Below are 7,220 nucleotides of genomic sequence, written 5' to 3'. Positions count from 1 at the left end.
GCGCGTCTTGTGCGCTGCGGCTCTGAGTGCAAGGCGTCTACCAACTTTAAACAAATCATTAGTTTTAAACTTATTAATGCAATGAAAATGAAACTTTCCAGAACATTTGTTCATATCCGAATGAACAACTTTCTCGCTGAAAGTTTTAGGATGCTCGAAATTCGCTCGATAAACGAAGCACCTGAATGCATAAAAAAGGATATTTTGCAGGTGTGTATAAAAAAAATAATAAGTTGTTTGTTTATTGACAAATATCGGTTTTTCTTTCTTCACTAGACGTGGAAAACTCTAATGATCATAACTTCGAAAATAGCAAAAAAACGCATTTTTCGAGTATATATCCTCAAATATCTCAAAATCCTGACGTGATAGGCCAATTCTGATTTCAGATTCGGATTCTACGCAGAAAATTACGTCGGAAATGACCCACAGCTTCCCAACAACAAAACCTTGTTGACCTGTGTAATTTATTTTGTATATCTTAATTTTAAAACGAGAAAAATAAATACGAGAAAATAAATGTATTCAATTATAATTATAAATTACAAATCTCCTAGGCAACTCTATTTCACGTATTCAATAATATATGACAAAATTAAAAAAATTGTTATGAGTATACAATTATTATGCTGTATTTACTCGTTTTATTGTAGCATGGTAATATTTCTCATCGACGGCATTTATATCCCGCAAATGCGGAAATAGCGGTCTTACCCTCCTCTGGAATTATGTATGTGTTGTGTCGTGCGTCGTCAAAATTTCGGTACCGTTCGTACATCCCACAAGAATGTAAATATTTAATTTCAACCTGCGCATTGCGTAATCGAATCATTATACCTATCATAATTTGCACTAGACACCTGCAGAATTAATAAACCCACGCGCGTTGCAACGCATGGCGAGGCACTTATGGTACAAATGCGTTCGATAACATCAAATACAATCACGTTTATGTAACAGTAATCAACGAATCAAGACGACGTCTGTGCGATATACAAGCTACTTGTGTCTGATAAACGTTGATGCACGTGACACGATTATCGCAGACATCTGAAACATTATGTTAGGTTTAAAATCTAATCAAGAGAGAGAGAGAGAGAGAGAGAGAGAGAGAGATTGTTATTTTCCGCGGATGTGATCTTGATGAAAGCGTCATCAGCAACCAATGCCTCGTTGATACCTCATGCGCAAATAGTGGCATAATAGCGAAGACGTGAAATTATTCAACGAGAAAACTTGAAGGATCGTATTGCGTTGCGGGATACACGAACGATCTCGCGTAAAGTATTTGCATCACATAAAGGAGCTTCATATGCATAAGGGTGGCTTACATATCATCTCGCCGGCGGGGTCGCAGATGCTAGCGAGACGACCCCTGCACGCCATCAACAATTGTCCTGCAACGGCGATACCGTGTCATTCGGACTAAAGGAATATTTATTTTCGAGAGAATTTGTGTTGAATCTTTTTAGATTATTGACATACAAGATGAGCGAATTAAACTAAATAATTCCAATTTAATTACGAAAAATAAAAATCCTTTCGTCTTTTTACAGAGAAAATTATTTAATTCTTTTTATAATTATTACTTGCTACAGTAAAACATTGTGTTGATCTATCATTTATGTTCTCAATTAGAGAGAATCACGAATGTAAGCACGAGAATTGCGGTATTGATTTAGCTGTTCTTGGTAAAGAATATTTTAATCTTCTCTCACATAACATATACACGATATTTACTAGAGTTATGATCGGATATTTATGATGAAAAGTGTTGACAACGTATTGATTAAGTGTATCTTGAATATTTTTCATCATTGATATGTGTAAGAAATATATTGACATAAAAGGAATTTAATTTATTTACTTTGATTTGATAACTATTACCTACAGTTTACGTCAAAGCCGTATAACGCTTCGCTAAACTTCTATACTTAATAGCTCTTTCAAAGTTCTGGTAAGTGGCATTTATACAGCACAAACAGGAAGAAATATATCAGACTTTTAAAAGCTGTGCTTTTCGCGACTTGTATTTTATTACATAATATATGCAAATAAAAAGTGTTTTTTTAATATACGATATATAAAACTTTATATCTTAAATTATGTTAATAATAGATAAAACATAACTTTTTTTACCTATCTCCACAGTAATTAAATAATGGACAGAAGAATTTTTGTTTGACCTCATTTTATTTTTCTCCTTTTATTATCTATTATCAATTTATTAAGTTTATGGTCTTTATTTATATATGATGTGTCTTTTATATTTATCTTTTTCCTAAATATTTTTTAATATTGATCAATAAATGAATTAAATGATTGATTAATTTATGTAGAATTTAAATCTGTTATTTATGATTTGATTAATATAAATCGATTTTTAAATTTTGCACAAATTTTTAAAAATCCGTCAAATTTTTACGTTTAATTAACCTTTAAAATCCATCATTAAACTAACTAAAAAATAAACAAGTTAATAACTAATATAACACGATTCTATAAAGTTATGAAGATCCTTCGATATTAATAAGCTGTAGGTATCTATAAGAAACATCGAGCGACTTGAGATCTGATATTAATTGATTCAATCTACAGCGGTAGAAATTAATATACGAAATGAGAAATAGAAATGATATATTTCAGCATTTTCAGGAAAATATTTAAATCTAATATATAACAAAATTTTTTTAATAAATAGATAATACAATATTTAATACTTCAAATCTATTTCATATGTCTCAATTATATTTAATTTTAATATTCTATATTTTTTGACGGAAATAAATTTTCGATTTTCTTTTATAAAATATTTTTTTAAATATCATTCCTTTTTTATTGTTAGTTTTTAAAGTTCGAGTATATAAAATGATGCCATATTATTAGCATCGTAATAATTAATAAATTCTAAAGATTGTGCATTTAGTATTATTATTGGCACTGAATATATATTCTTTAAAATTTATTAGCTATAGTAGATAAGAAGATATTATAAGTAAATAATAAAATGATATTGCGGTCAAATTATGAATCGCTTCGCTGCGACAGAAATTAAATGGTTACCGCTATAGTTAACTGATAAGAAATTGCAATGAGAGGGTTTTATCTGTGTGCTTCCGCGAGAGTCCTCAAGAAATCTATTTCTTGAAGATGCAGTTCTAACGAGTGTTTATTTCGTTTCATCGACTCTTGTCAAGCAAAATAACACGGAATATATATGTATACCGTGTATCAAAATAGATATATTTTTGTAAAATAGACAACATAATAATAGATACTTCTCTTATGTGTTCAATCCCATTTCTTGTGCATGTTCTTTTTAATTGGAAGATTTGTATTTAAAAAGAAAATGAATATATCAATATAAAATTACATTCGAATTAAAATTTAAATATATTTCTTTTATGTGATTATTCTTTTAATTTATAAAAATTTGATCAATTTGTAAATAATTTACAAAATATTTATCTACAAATATATCTAATTAATTGATAACTCTCTTAAATATGCAAAAAGTAATATGTTTTCGTTTCACTTAATAAAAACGTTCAGAGATTTGACTTCAGAGGAAAGTCGCGCCTTGGAAACCTGACGATCAATATTTTCCAAGAATTTTCTCATCTTTATCGTGTTTTACTCATTACAAACGATAACTTGGTCAACTATTTTAGCGTCTTCCAATTTTTCGATGAAATGTATTATTTACGGCAAATCGTCCCGATTTCATCCGATTTTAAGCCGATTTTAATTTCACTTTACCCAGAAGTTTTTGTTAAAGAGTCCTTTAATGTGCTATTAAATTATATAAAGATCTTTTGATGTATTAAGTTATAGAGCTACAAAGAAAATAAAACTGTTTGTAAATTAATATACAAACACATTTTACTTGGAGCAGTATTAACTTGATTACCTAATAAAATATTTAATAATAAAAAGACAAATTTTATGAGATAAAAATAAACAACTTTTTATCAATAAAAGATCAACTCGACAATGACAGATTTTTTTGCATAATTTATGTACTAATTTTATAAAAATTGACTAAAATTTTTATTAATATTTTACGTTTACCATATATTATTGTTTAACATAAAATACAGATATATTATTTCTTTTCCGTGAGATTCTTTTTTTATTAAAAATAATAAATTATTACTGATGAATCAAGCTGACTCAGGGTGTTTGGAAAGTAATGAAAAATCTTTCGCATAGGGGCAGAATGAACTAAACTGAGAAGAAAAAATTCTTAGAACTTTATGAGAAGAAAATAAACAATTTGTGTCTCTTTTAATTTTATTATAATGTTGATAGTATTTGAGTAAAAAATTATTGAAGACCAATTTTCGACAATTTTTAATAATTAATATCTTGTTAACTATTGCGAAAATTATAAAATGGTAGAGAACTTTTCTTCTCAGTTTAGTCCATTCTGCCCCTATGCGAAAGATTTTTCATTACTTTCCAAACACCCTGTATATATATTACAAGTTAATAAATCCATACATATAAATAAATTAATAACAGAATTATATAGACGCTTCTCAAGTGCAGCTATATCTTCAGTGTGTTTTTCGAATCAAATAATCGTAACAAAAGCAATTATATATATTAAAATACAGGAGCAACATCAAAAATAAAAATCATACTGTAATAATGATTTTTTCAATTGTTCAGAAGATAATAGTTCTGTCACGCTTACGGTATTGTTAATTTCAAAAATAATTGTCAAAATATACAGAGAGTAATTTTATTGTTATAGAGTAGATAACTTCCTTGAATGTATGGTTAAAAATTACTTGTGCTATGTTGGATAGCAACAATTTGGATAATGTTTTGTATATCAGATAGAAATAACTTCTCAAATAATCTTTTTTCTTTTTCTTCGCTTTAGTTATGCACATAAAATCATTCCCGTAGCCTTATACTGAAGGGTTACTACAGCATTTCGGTATCGACTGTCTTCTTATATTCGATGTATCAGAAGTAGGGTGAATACCCGGATAAATCTCGACAAGTGGTTGGCGCGCTGCCATGTTCGGTTCGATAGCGCCGCAAAAATGCATATCAGACACTTCGACATTCTGAACTGGTTTTAGTATGAAAAAGTAGTTGCAAATTTTTAGAACAATCAGTGTAATAATTCCACGCTATTTTTGAAATGAGATTAAATTTGAGTGGACGAAATATAACACTGTCAACAAAGTGTGAAGCTCGCGCCGCTACAAAATGCAAGGCGGGGATTCTCATTTCATTTTTAGACTGGCACAGTTTTCTTTTGTTAGATTTCCCGACTGTTTGTTCTAAGCAACAAAAGCAAAAAATTTATATCTTCACATAATTGAAACTTAACTTATATAAATTAGACATTTTATAGATATTATATTTAATTATAATAATTATTTTGTATATCTCTTTAATATTACTCTTTAATATTTCTTTTATATATGTAAAAAAATTATAAAATATATAGTATCCAAGTTATAAATAAATTAAGAAATTAATTTTACGTATATTAAAAATATTTATGTTTTTGAAGCTAAAGAACGTAGTTTGCATTGATGCCAAATTCTGAGAATTGAAAATAGTATAAATATCGTGGGATGAGTACGGTATTATAAGAGACTTGACTGTTTCATTGTATTGCAAGTGCATTAAATTAACTTCCCAGCTGAAGTAATATGTAATGGGAGAGCTTTATCATACATTGTTATTTATGTATTTATTAAAAGGAAAGATTATGGTTACTTTTAATAAAAAAGAAATTGTTAATTAATATAAGAAATTAAGTAGAGGCATAAATCGCATAAATCCGTGCAAGTCGGTTTATCTAACTATTGTTTATTAACTTACGAAGTAATATTGGCATGTGTCATTACAATTTTAAATAGTTATAATGTAATTAAAACTATAGTTTCTAGTGACATTAGTTTTTATCTAATCTTGTAAATTTTTAGTGCAATCAAACTTATTTTACTAAAATAAAATATCTTACTTAATATTGTTTCTATCCAAGAAAATTTATTTAATATCTTCTTAGTTTCAACATAGTTATATCGAAGATATATTACTAATACATTGAAGATTCTTGTGATTTTATTAACATAAAAGGTGGGAATAATGGCTAAAATCGAGCAATTATATTGTATCACAAAATAAGAATACTAATCAAATTCATTCTCTGAGAAAATATCAAAATAAAAAATGTTTCAACTCTACTTAATCTTCATCAGTCTTGTAAAAAATATCAATCCCCCCCCCGATGAAGATTTAATAGAGCCGAAATGTTTCTTATTTTGATATTTTTTCAGAGAATAAATTTGATTATTGTTCTTATTTTATAACATTCATTATTACTCGGTTTTGGCTACATACAAGTCCTATCTGGAGACACGGAAGTGTCTCGGCGCTAAGCCATTTATTATTACCGAAAAATGGAAAAATACGTATAAATTTTTTGCGATATATGATATATTCATTACATTAATATATACATACGTACATAAGAACTTATGCTTGATTTCGCATTTTCGTGTGATTTCGTACATGTATCTTATACAAGTAATATCGCATTTAATTAACGTTTCGCGTGCCGCCTACATGTGAATTCTCCTTTCTACCGCAACGTTCTATTAAGCCGCAGTATTTGAAACATCCGTTTATTGACAAGAATGTTGGATACGATAGTAATCAAATGCTATATCGAAATAATTATTATATGAAACAATGTATAAATATTTTATGTATATAATATACAAACAAATTATGTATAATTTAACAATAGAGAGACTTGTATCAAACTTATTCCAACAAACATCAACTAACAATAACTGTTAATTATAATTTCTTATTCAATAATATAACAGTAATACATGTTGCACGTAACAGTTATATTGTTGAGTGAGAAATTATAAAAATTGGTAACTAACAATTATGTTACTATTAGTTGGTGTTTGTTAGAAATAGATGTAAAGTATCTACACAAAATTAATTTTCGACGAAATATTATACGTATAAGTACATTCTATTGAATTAATCCCTTGACGTTGAAGAATAACTGAATTAACATTAGTAATCAACAAAAGGAATGCACTCATCTATTTCAGACTTTCACATTAGCAGTATTATTTTGTACGTTCGTCATTATACAGATTTACGTACGGTACCGGTATGTCATTATACTTTGTCACTGATTGAACAAGGTCGAAGTATTGCACAACGCG

At 28.1% G+C, this 7,220-nt stretch overlaps 1 protein-coding gene across 7 annotated transcripts in view; it reads right to left on the bottom strand.

Moving 5' to 3' along the window:
* The window catches only part of Ndae1 (Na[+]-driven anion exchanger 1), a 58,521-nt gene that overhangs the window by 24,576 nt on the left and 26,725 nt on the right, over positions 1 to 7,220 (bottom strand). The window lies entirely within an intron of this gene.

The sequence above is a fragment of the Mycetomoellerius zeteki genome, unplaced genomic scaffold, assembly GCF_001594055.1.
Source record: "Mycetomoellerius zeteki isolate Tzet28-1 unplaced genomic scaffold, Tzet1.0 scaffold135, whole genome shotgun sequence".
Taxonomy (NCBI): domain Eukaryota; kingdom Metazoa; phylum Arthropoda; class Insecta; order Hymenoptera; family Formicidae; genus Mycetomoellerius; species Mycetomoellerius zeteki.
This window is presented reverse-complemented; position numbering and strand designations above follow the sequence as displayed.